The sequence below is a fragment of the Leptinotarsa decemlineata genome, unplaced genomic scaffold, assembly GCF_025532065.1.
Source record: "Leptinotarsa decemlineata unplaced genomic scaffold, Ldec_3_MD MMD2_tig00000505_RagTag_RagTag, whole genome shotgun sequence".
NCBI lineage: Eukaryota > Metazoa > Arthropoda > Insecta > Coleoptera > Chrysomelidae > Leptinotarsa > Leptinotarsa decemlineata.
The window spans coordinates 12876973-12889926 of record NW_027412549.1 but is presented as its reverse complement, the minus strand read 5'-3'; the positions used below and the strand labels follow the sequence as shown (position 1 = coordinate 12889926).

Here is a 12954-nt window from a genome sequence, read left to right as displayed (position 1 = left end):
TGCATCTACGACTCTTCAAGGCGAGGCTATCAGGTTCAGGGTCACGGTAGCCTTCAAGGTGGGGTACTATCTCCCCTTCTGTGGTCGCCCCTGGTGGATAGTCTGCTTGATGCCCTAGACAGAAGGAAAGTTGATCTGCAAGCTTAAGCAGATGACCTTGTCATCCTGGCAAGGTCCACGTCGGAAAGGTTAGCTTGTAATATCCTCCAAAGCGCGTTGAACGTTGTTCACAGTTGGTGCCTGAGGGAGGAGATGTCTGTCAACCCCAGTAAAACTGTGTTAATCCCCTTCACCAAGAGAAGAAAATTGGACGATCTAACGCCACTTTTCCTCAATGGTGTGGTCATTCCATTTGGAACGGGTGTGAAATATCTTGGCATTGTCCTTGATAAAAGACTCACCTGGAACGCTCACTTGGAAAAAGTTTTAAACAAAGCCAGACTGCCTCTATGGACATGTCGAAGGTTTTGTGGTAAAACTTGGGGTTTAGGTCCCAAATAAATCCATTGGATTTATGTGATGATTGTCAGACCAATGTATGTATGAAATATACTTCATTGTCCAAAGAAAAAATCTTGTTGACAAAGTTAGTAAGTAAATATAAAAGAATACGTAAATGTCATATGAATATAAAAATATAGATAAAATATAATGTAAACCTAAGTATAAAAACACTGAATAAAAAACCACAAACAATGGTTGAAACATACATACACATAAAACATGATAAGGTAAAAATGATCGGTATAGAACTCGGTCAAACTGTAATAGGGTCTACTACTCAAAATTTCTTTAATCATTTTTCTGTACTGATTGGTATCAATATTTATCTCTTTAGTGTAACTCGGCAGATGGTTATACATCTTCACACCATTGTAAAATAAGGAGTCCTTGACCAGAGAGTTGCAAGGAATAGGTAATTTTAATTTTTTTTGTACGCTCTGACGAGTTGTATAGATGTATTTTATGGGGACATCGGATCGTGATTCAGAAAATCCTAAGAAGACGTATGCTAGAAGAGCTGCATACTAGCCATTTAGGCATAGTGAAAACGAAAAGCTTGGCAAGATCATATATGTGGTGGCCCGGTTTGGATCAGGAGGTAGAAAAGCATGTGAGAGCATGTAACCCGTGCCAGGAAAATAAGGAGAATCCACCAAAAGAAGTAGTACAACCATAGCCCTTGGCAGAAAGGCCATGGGAACGAATACATTTGTTTTTTTAGGCCAAATTCAACAAAGGAATTTTCTGCTTGCTATCGATGCTTATATGAAGTGGCCAGAAGTATTCGAAATGAGGACTATCACAAGTAAGGACACGGAGATGAAATTGAGAGAGATATTCGCTAGGTTTGGCCTACCGGACACTGTAGTGACAGACAACGGTCCATCATTTGTATCGAAGGACATGGAAACATTTTTCCAAAGGAATGGAATTCAGCATCTGACTTCACCACCATACAACCCAGCAAGTACCGGGGCCGCTGAAAACATGGCTCGAACATTCAAAAATAAACTTTAAACAGCGTTAGCAGATCCGTTGAATAAAGGAGTACAGCTACATATACTTGTGTCTCGTTTTCTGGTAAATTACAGGAATACAGATCATTGTTCAACAGGAACATCACCCGCACAGCTGATGTTCGGACGCCCAGTCAAAACGAGGTTGAGCCTTTTACAAAAAAGAATCAACAGACCACAAGAAGAGACAAATGTTACCAATGGAAGGCAGGAAAAACACATTCCTGAGAGGAAGAAGCTGAAAAACTTCGAAGAGGGAGACGAAGTGTGGATTAAGGATTACAAGACAAAGTCTGTGAGCAAATGGGCTAAAGGGACGATCCAAAAGAAGTTAGGAAAAATGATTTACCTATGTAAGCTTCCAACAGGACAAGTATGGAAAAGACATACAAACCAAATTCGAAAGAGACGGAGGAGGCAGAACTGCGAAACGGAGGATCGAGAAGCTTTGCAATGAATTGATGAGGTCAGTAGAGTAGGTCGAAACATTTCCACAACAGATATCCCAAAAATAGTTCAAGTAAGCAATGGGGAGGCACACAATGCTGAAGGTAATAGTCTTACAGATATGTCAAATGTCACCAATAATATGTTTGAAGAATTTGTTAGATTAAATAGCGATGAGGTTAGGGAAACTACAAATGTTTCACTCTGGTAACGCGCCTGAATTCGCTTCAGTAGAAACTTGTAACCCCCACGTAGAAATAGGAAAATCTAGTAGACCTAGGAGAGCGCCGAGTAAATTCAATTGTTAGGATATGTTTATTATTTAAGCAAGGGAGGGGTGTAATATATTAACGTTCACAATTCGAACCTCCCGCCAATAGTCAAATATGTATGCGCGGCACATAGCCGAAGGGAAGGTCACGAAAAGGAGGAGGGGACGCGGGGCCCTTGAGTAATGACGGAAGGTACTACATGTATAGAGAGTGTGAAGTTGTTACGGTATCGTTCGTATATGTAACTGGCGTAAGCCGTTGGATGTCAAGTATTGTGCAATAAACGAATCAATCTAGACTCATCGTTATTTACATCTTCCCACAAACATTACATAAAGGAATCACTATCGACAATTTTAGAAAGGATAGAAACCTGCCATTTCTGAATGGAAGATTGATTAGTGATACAAGAGTTCTGAGCGCTTCTATCGGAAGATTTTCAATAATTTTGATTGAAATTTCATCATAACCAGATGTTGATTTATTCCTTATATCACCAAAAACTCCAAACAGTTCATAAATATTCGTATCATCCAATTGAAGAGATTCATTGATTGCAACATTTTCTAAATTAATCAGTGGGTCATATGGTACCACAATATTCTGACTGAGTTTCTGTCCAATCGAACAATAGAATTCATTTATATCGTCCACACTGATTGGTATTTCAATATCTCTGCTCTTTTTGGTATTATTTCTCCAATCATTCATGATAGACCAACTTTCTTTCATTTTATTTATATCAATTCTATTTTTGAAGTAAATTTCTTTAGCAAGTCTAATGGTATTCCTATACATTCTCCGATAATTATTAAAATATAAATGAAAGTAAGGATTATCAGTGAATTTCATCAGATGGTGTGAAGAGCGAAGATTTCTTAACGAAATTTTAATTCCTTGCGTCATCTAATGATCACTTATGGTGCAATTGCTTGGTGGCCGAAGGCTTTACAGAAAACGGCCCAAGCCAAGCTCTCTGGCTTACAGAGACAGGCTTGTCTGGCTATCAGTGGTGCCATCATCAGTACCACACCGTCAGTGGCCATGGAGATCCTTCTTGATCTATCTCCTCTCCACATTATTCTGGAGAGAGAGGCTAGATGGACTGCATACAGACTTGTGCACATTGCCAATTACACAAATCAGTTCAATGCAGAGTGCAACAGACTGTTGGTTGACACTGGAAGTCACAGAATTCTGGAAATGACATCTGACTTTATGCCTCCAACCGTCAACTACGAACTGCCTTATAAAGTACTATTCCCGAGTAGAGAGGACTGAATCCTCCGGGAGGAGGAAATACTAAGAGCAGATAGTTGTTGGTTCACAGATGGATCAAAAACAACTTCCGGTTTTGGTGCAGGTGTTTTCAGTCGCAGACCCAGGACAGAGTTATCTACCTGCCTAGGAACTTAGACGACTGTATTTCAAGCGGAAATTTACGCTATTGAATTGTGTGCAGAGAGATTGGATAAATCCAACCTCACACACAAGTCAATAAAAATATTCTCGGACAGTCAAGCGGAGTTGGAAGCTCTTGGTTCCTACCGAGCAATGTCTAAATTGGTAGCAAACTGTCAAAAACGACTCTTCTCGATAGGAAGACTTAACGGATTGTCTTTGGTCTGGATTCCTGGCCATACTGGCCTGGAAGGCAATGAAGCTGATGACTCTCTTGCAAAGGAGGGTGCTGCAAGCGGCTTCATTGGACCAGAACCTGCCATTGGCATCGCTTTGGGCTTTGCCAAACAAACACTGAACACTTGGATGGCAAGAAGATGTATGGACTTCTGGCAGAATATTCTAGTATTGGCCCACTTGCAAGGCGTTTATACACCCTTCGAAGCTCGATTCCAAACAGTTGTTGGACTACAGTAGGGATGATCTACGATGTCTAACAGGTCTTCTTACAGGTCACTGTCATTTGAATCATTATATGCAGAGATTTGCACTGTCGGAAGACAGTGTGTGTCGCCTCTGTCTGGAAAATGATGAAACAGCAGAGCATATACTTTGTGCCTGTCCCGCTGGGGACCGAATCAGGTTCTTTGAGTTCGAAAGATCCGTACTCTCACGATCTGACCTGAAAGACCACTCACCATACAAACTTATCGGCTTCGTTAAGGAGCTGGGTTTATTTGGCCGATTGTGAATAGGTGTGAATAGGTTGCGATTTCTATCGTTTGACGTTATGATGGAGTAAATTTCTGTGTATTACGATTTCTATCTTGTACATTATGATGCATTAGGTGTCTCCGTTAGTATCCATAATCGTCTTCAGGTGATCACTGGACTAATTCCTCCGAGAGATAACTATCTATGGGTCACTCGAGTACTCTTAATTATCTCCGCTTTCCGGTTTAGCGGGAGATAACCGTTTGGCGGGACTTGGCCATTTTTAGCTTGATTATGGGTTTCCATATGTTGCGTTAGCTTGGCTGAATGCGTTGTTGGACAACATACAGGGTGTCCCTGGACTTCCTCTTTTCCTCTCGGGAATGTATAGATGGGGTCAAAATATCACCAGTACTTCATATAACTTTTTTTCCTAAAATCCTTCGTTACCAAGTAACGGGCCCTCGAAATTACAAAATGAAAAATGTTTTTCTTTGATAACTTTTCAAGTGAATATTCAAAATCATCCAAATTTTGGTAATTGACTAAACAAATGAATTCCTTCGATGAGCTTTCATGCAGGAGTCAGTTGTTTTGCTACAAAGTCAGGAACGGACTACCCCCGATGGTCCACACCCCAAAACTTTGAAATGACAGATATTTTTCAATATTTTTCAACAAATTGAGGTTACTTGGACAATTTTATGAATAAAAGTACTCGTGTGGAAAGTCGATCGGAGCAACGAGTCTTGATAAAAATGTAGTTTCACTCGACGACATCAAACCCGCTCGTCCACCATTATTTGAAATGAATAATTATCAAAGCAGAAATAATAATGAAAACGTTAATTCAACAACATTTATCCTGAGATGTCTACCATTATTCGAAAATATTAGTTTTTAAGGAAAATGGAAATGATAGGTAAAATGTTCATAACGAATTTTTATAATACAAACACGTTTAACTAACGAAACTCAAGAGCAAACAGAAATGAAAAATCCGCTACAGAAACTGCTCGATATGACCACCTTCTCTCTCTATACATTTTCTTAGTCTGCGAAGACACCCTCTCTGTACTTGAAATAGCATTCCAGGGTCGTTTCGTATGGCTTCACAATGTAATGTTATTCTATTCAACAATGCATCTCTTGTGTGAATAGGTGTAGCGTAAACAAGGCTTTTTAGATGCCCCCACAGAAAGAAATCCAATGGATTTAAATCCGGAGACCGCGATGGCCATGAATATGGCTCACCTCTACCAATCCATCTATTGTGGAAAATATGGTTCAGATGGTCACGCACAATCAAACTAAAATGAGGAGGAGCGCCATCATGCATAAACCACATATCTCTTCGGGTTTGCAATGGAACATGTTCCAAAAGTCCATTCAAATCGTTCTGAATGAACTCCAAATAACGTTCTCCATTCAATCGGTCCTGTAGAACGAATGGTCCTATAAGATGGTTTCCTATGATACCAGCCCAAACATTCACGTTGAATTTCCGTTGGTGTTTGGTTTGCAATATCCCATGGGGATTTTCTTCGGCCCATATATGGAGATTATGAGAGTTGATGACTCCATCTCTACTGAAACCTGCTTCATCAGTGAATAAAACTCGATTAATAAAAGTCATATCCTCTCTTTGCCTATCCATGAACCAATTGGCATATTCCAGTCGTGCTGGAAAATCTTGAGGTGTCATGGCATGTACCTTCTGGATGTGAAATGGGTGGAGCAGTTGTTCCCTAATTATTCTATGAATAGTGGACTTGGATGTATGGAACTGTTCTGATAGATTTCTGATGCTCATTGAAGGATCATCAGCGACGGCTTCCAAAATATTTTCCTCCAATACAACGGTACGTACAGTCCTAGGAGCGCCCTCACCACCTCGTTTTGGCAAAACTGTACCTACAATAATATCGAAATAAAACAACGTGCTGAAATTAATTATCAATTATTACATACCTGTCTCCATCACGCTGCGATCGACACGCTCGAATGTTTCTCTTGACGGTACCGTTCGATTGGGAAAATGCTCGGAATACAAACGACGAGCTTCTGCAGCATTACAAAATGCTCGTCCATAAAATACATGCATATCTGCATATTCATTGAATGTAAACTGTTCGGCCATATCAAAAAAATTCAAAATATCCTATAGAATATTGACAATACAATGATAGTCATATGACAACGCACCACTCAACAAAACAAAATCGCATTCCAGTTTCTCATTTTTTATCAAAACTTTCTAAAAGGTTTTTTTGTCAACATCTGTGAAAGAAATGGAACATAATTATTCCCTGGATATTTTTCACCTGATCATGTGCAGCCGTTTTTGTAGTTCATTCGTTTGCTTTTTATTAGTATAGTAAATATTTTTTCCGATGTGCGTTTTTTCAGCTAAATTTAGATTCGTGTTAAAGAATTTCTCCCATAAAATTATAATTATCAGTGAAACTCCTCAACAGTTTAGCTGTGAAGAAGAATTTGAAACATTCGAATGTTGAGTTTCATGAGATTCAGATAACTGATCAACACGAAACGTGATTATTCCACACGTATTATGTACATACAAAATATGGAATGAATTCGATATTTCATAGTAGAGTAGCTTGTTAGTTTAAAAACACCACGAATCTACAGAACTTGATATTTCTTTTGAAAAAATATCTGCTATCACAATTGTGACTTAAACTTCCATAGAGGTACTGTACTTTTTGTTTACGACTTCATTTTAGCATACTTTCTATTATTCCTGTTATAAATGTTGTTGAATTAACGTTATCAATATTATTTCTGCTTTGATAATTATTCATTTCAAATAATGGTGGACGAGCGGGTTTGATTTCGTCGAGTAGAACTACATTTTTATCAAGACTCGTTGCTCCGATCGACTTTCCACACGAGTACTTTTATTCATAAAATTGTCCAAGTAACCTTATTTTGTTGAAGAATATTGAAAAATATCTGTCATTTCAAAGTTTTGGGGTGTGAACCATCGGGGGTAGTCCGTTCCTGACTTTGTAGCAAAACAACTGACTCCTGCATGAAAGCTCATCGACGGAATTCATTTGTTTAGTCAATTACCAAAATTTGGATGATTTTGAATATTCACTTGAAAAGTTATCAAAGAAAAACATTTTTCATTTTGTAACTTCGAGGGCCCGTAACTTGGTTACGAAGACTTTTAGGAATAAAAGTTATATGAAGTACTGGTGATATTTTGACCCCATCTATACATTCCCGAGAGGAAAAGAGGAAGTCCAGGGACACCCTGTATATGCAGCTACTTTGAATTTCCTCCAAAGCCAGTGTTCCTCCATGTGGATGATTCAGCTATTAGACAATGGAAGTCCGAACTAATGAAATTCATAATCATTCTATTTGTGTGAATTTGTGAGGGGAAAACCCTGAATTTTTCTAATAACGAGAAAGTGCTTTTCGATTTACTAAAGTGATATTTATTTTATTCAGGAGTTGTCGAATACCGAAAAATTGAGAACAAAAAAGTATTTTTGGGAGATTGCACATCATAATGCTATATCGACTAAATCAGTTCGAAAAATTTTGAAATGTTATAAATTTAGACCACACACAGTCAGGAAAATGCACCATTTGCGTTTAATAGACTACGATAGAGAAAAAATATTTTGAAGATGGCTACTCAGACAACATCGTGAAGTAACGGATGGTTTAACAGGAATATTAATTATCATTAACGGGGAGGAAATTCCTTCCTACAAAGAGCTACACATTTCCAAGAGAGATTTGGAGTTGATATTTGGCTTGGTGCGCTAGACACCAAGATTATAGGTCTATACTTTTTTGAGACATTTTTGACGTGGGAATTATTTTGAAATTTTCGTTGGAGACTCTAGGTGAGTTGTTGGAATATTTGCCTTTGAATATTCTGTATTTTCAACATGATGGAGCACCACCACATCGCATAACTATTTGCAGAGATCTTCTCAATATGACTGTCAGGAGGATTGATAGGAAACAGTGGTCCTATTAAATGGCCACCACGTTCACCTGACCTGACCCTTTTGGACTTCACGGGCTTCATGAAAGAAAATGTATTCATCTCAACTTTGGGAAATATTGACGAATTGAAAGAAACAATAAGGGTGGCTTGCATACCTTTCACTTCACAAATGCTGAAAAAGTACCATAAAAATACTATTGCAAGAGCGAATATTTGCTTAAGAAACGATGGATGGCATTTTGAACATTAAATGAGATAGGAAATAAATGTTTCAAAATAAAATATTTAAATATTCATCTCTTCCAACTACCTACACTGTAGGTTATGGTAAACGCCTACCGGAAAACAATTATGAAAAATGTGAAATAAAACTTCAAATTTTTCATGATGGTCTCTTACTACTTAGTAGCGGCTACATCCATCAATTTATGAAAAACAGCATTTTGACATTAATTTTTTTGTTCGTTAAGTTGGTATATTACATAATCTTCCGTTATGTGGAGTTTATGTATAGTTTGAGTTCTAGACCTAAAAACTATTGATCCCTACTTCTTTGAGGTAGCTCTGACCGGGATTTGTATGACAATACAGTGATGATGATAAACATATATATTGTAATATATAGCTGAAAGATTTTCAAGGAACTAGGTATGAAGGTGGTTTTTAAAACAAGTCATACACTATAGAGCCTTTTTTGAAGTCCAAAAGACAAAGTCGAGAGTTCGGAAAAGTCTGGAATTACGAAGTTGAATGTAAGGACTGCGATGCAAAATATTATGGAACAATAAGATCTATTAAAGTAAGATATAAGGAACACTTAGCACACTTAAAATATGGAAGACCTGAAAAATCAGCAGTCGCCCATCATATTTTGCAATAAAACCATTCTATAGACTTCAGTTCATTAAGATTAGTTAGATAAGTTAACAACATGTAACTGGATTCTTATGAGAGTGTAACATAAACATAATAGTATTATGAATAACGATGACGGACCAATACCAAAAAGCATAATGTATAGTTTGTTAAAATAATATCATTAGATTTACTGACTATTACATAAGGACACATTGTAAAAATAAATTTAGGACAAGTAGATAGGCAAATGTGAAATTAATTTTTATATAGCTTGAAAATGGTTTTATATATAGCTATAATATTTTATATTATAGCTATAGCTATAATATTAGATTAGACGTATTGTAAAATTAATAAATAAGGCAAATTGTAAAATTAATTTAAGATACCAATGGTGTGGTATACCTGTTTGTGTGGTACACCTGTATGGTATACCCGTATAGTATAAATAGGGTTAGCTTTGTAAGTTTTTCCAGTTTAATCTTTCTCTTGAAGATGATCACTTGGTGATCGAAACACGTGTCGAGGTGTTAAAAATAACAATTTGGTGTTGGGAAAAACATCACATATAGCTGAATTTGTTATTACAGTGGCTACACAAATCGCCCCAATTAAAAAAAATGAGTTGACGATGATATCGAATGAAAGAAACGTTGCACTGTTGCCTTATTTTCAAAAACGGCCTGTATATTTTATTATGGAGGAAACGAAATATAAAATACATTTTATATCTAGATAACAACAATATGATTTATAAAACGACGGTTTTCATTTTTGATATTTTTTTACATGAAACTTTTGAACCACTTTTCAATCTTTTGCCTTACAGATCTACAGATATAAAATTGTAATTAGTAAAAGAGAGTTGCGTTTCATTAGGCTTCAGAAATTTGAATTTCCATGCTTTGGTTAACAATATTAATATTTAGACATGGTAATAATTAAAAAAATGTACAAAATGTACTCCTTTCACTTCTTGACAAAATTGTATTACATAATTAATTTCAAGGATTATTCTATATTTCAAGGCTTGTATATTTGCAAGTTTTGTTTGGTGGACCTTATGTTTGAGACAACCCCAGAAGATAAAATGTAAGGGCATGAGGTCAAACAACCTATCCATCTATTTGGGAACACTATATTTGAATATTCTCTCACAGAATCTCTAAAATGCAATGGTGCTACATCCTATGGAAACCATAAAGAAGAATGAAGTTTATTGCAGAGGCTTTTAACTTTGTAATAATTTCTCAAGTACTTTGAAAAATCTCAGTAAACTAAGATTTTGAAAATATCTAAAAAAATATCTCTTGATATAAAGTGACAAAAGTAGATAAGTTTCTTTTATTCAGTTCTAAAATGCCTCTTTTTCAGATTTGAAAGGAAAAAAATCAGAAAATACGTGGATTCAATTTACGTAGGAGTAATACCTACAGGAAGAAACAATCAATACCGTTATCAACAATTTGAATGAAGACTCCAATAAATTCTCAAATGCTCCTGTGATATGGCTCAACCAAATTAAAAAAACAAACCATCATGAAAATAATTTACCTTAACCCCTTGTACAAACAAATGACGAAGAAGAGTATCTGTAGGACAGAGACTTCAAAGGAGGTTGAAACATATTTCTATTAAGGAGACACGGATTTTATACCATCATACGTCAACATCCTATTTTATTCTGTTTAATATAGATTTTGGTTAAAATGTGTCCTACTTACTTTCTGGACTCCCACCTAAATTCTTTCTCTGAAAACTGCGGGAAGGTCAGCGACAAGTACAGACATTGTCGGCATGGAAAATAGTACCAAGGGTTAGTCTACAGTGATGTTGGCTGAATACTTTTGACGAATACTCATTAGAGATTCTGTATTTGTCCATTACAAGGGAAGGTCTGATAAGAATTTACAGCAAACACTACGTAGGTCAAACCTGCACGGTTTGTAGCATAACAAAAACCTTTTTTGAGGTAACAAAAGTGATAAGTATTGTATTCCAGAAGGTCAGTATTTTTTTCATTATAACTATTTTGAAGTTAAACATACTTAATAATAATAATAAAACTTACCTGTATTTCTGCGAATCGTCTGATTACCAAAAAAACTAATATTTCCTTAAAATATTTTTTGTTTTTGTTAAAAATCGTACCTAGCATTTAAAAATACGATTCAGGTTCATGAAGTTTGAATTTTCTCTAGACTTGGTGAGTCGATAAATGAAATAATGCAATCATCTCAACATCTCACTACCTATCATTAGGGCGCCTCGCGGCAGGCCCTGCACCTTGTGTCAGGAACCTCTATAGCCATCATGCGACTGTGGTAGACTAAGGTGTTGAAGACACCATCCTGGCAAGCCATGATGAACCCCTCAGTTTCCGACTTCAGCCCATTCGACTTGAGAAAAGCGAACGTCAGGCGCTTTGATAAGCCAAGGTCTCCAATGTTATTGAAGAAGATCCCATGCATTGGCTTATCCTTGTGTTTCCGCAGAAGTAAGGTGATCTCTGCGGCTTTTATCTTTTTTGCTGAACGGGTTACAACTCGGTGACAAAGTTGTGGTCACCTCGTTCAGTGTCGGGCAGCTGCCCTGGTCTGCTCATGGTCACGGTCCATATAGAGAAGGGAATCCGAACTCCTGACGACTTTACAGGCTGTATCCAGTACCATTCTGTCATGTAGACACTCCAAACTCAAAAGTCCACGGCCTCCCTATCGTCGGGGGAAGTACAACCGTGGAACGGACGGTTTGTGATGCAAACTCCTATAGAGATGCATCATTTTTCGAGTCTTTACGTCGAGTTGATACAGCAAGCATATTTGTTGCAGCAACTTTGTTCTTGCCCGACCGTTCCGATGACCAGAACTGTCAAAGTTTGTGCTGATACTTGCTGCGGAGAGAGTTTTTCACTGTTGTTACCCCTTGTGAGTGGCGTTGTTCCACCCCGAGGTAAGTATACGTCTCTCCGGCATCCAGATGGTGTAGGATGCCGAGAATGGACCATTGCACATTTGTCTATCCCGAATTTCATACCGATAGCATGCGTGTACTCTTCCACCACCCTCAAGGACTGATGGAAATCCTTCTCTCCTTCCTGTTTGGTGAGACACAACTTGAGATAAGGCTACTTTGTTGTGCAGTGTCATATTGAGGAAACACAAAAAAAATGATATAGTGAACTCAAATGTTACTATAGCTATATTTTTTGGGATAGAAATGCTTTGGCTTTCTACTTCTCCATCTTGATACAAACAGGTGGGAATCTTCCAAAGAAAGGAGGGAGCAATCAATTTCAAAAATTAACTCTATACAAAGATGAGTAGATCATGCAAAGAGGTAACTTTCAGGAAAAAAATGGAAAAACAGCCTTCTCGAAACAGCTATTTTCATATAAACATTGAATTACACCAGAGAAAAATATTTACAAAACAAATACTTTTATATAAATACAAAAAAACACTTTTCTCTATTCAGTTTGTATTTCAAACATTCGTTATGGAATTGAATCAGATATTATTTACAGAATTGCTACACAATATAGTAGACACGTTCATTTTTTTTTATAAAATAGAGAAGTAGAAAGCCAAAACCGTTCTTTTTGAAAAATAATCTTTCCTGAAAATATACCCCTTTCAATTCAAACTATAATATATATTTACATCAATAAATAAACGTCGCTTTTGATATATAATAAACAAAATATTAAAGCACCTTCTCGTTAATACAAATTTTGTTGATTTATAAA

The 12954-nt window shown here is 36.9% G+C and overlaps 1 protein-coding gene across 2 annotated transcripts in view; it reads left to right on the top strand.

The window, feature by feature from the left end:
- The window catches only part of LOC111507014 (gonadal protein gdl), a 35710-nt gene extending 24794 nt beyond the window's left edge, over window positions 1-10916 (top strand). For both annotated transcript variants that reach the window (XR_002722340.2, XR_012465180.1), the window contains one exon: window positions 10581-10916. The gene's annotated coding sequence lies outside the window, so the exon portion shown is untranslated. The remainder of the gene's footprint in view (window positions 1-10580) is intronic.
- Window positions 10917-12954: the final 2038 nt, after the last annotated feature.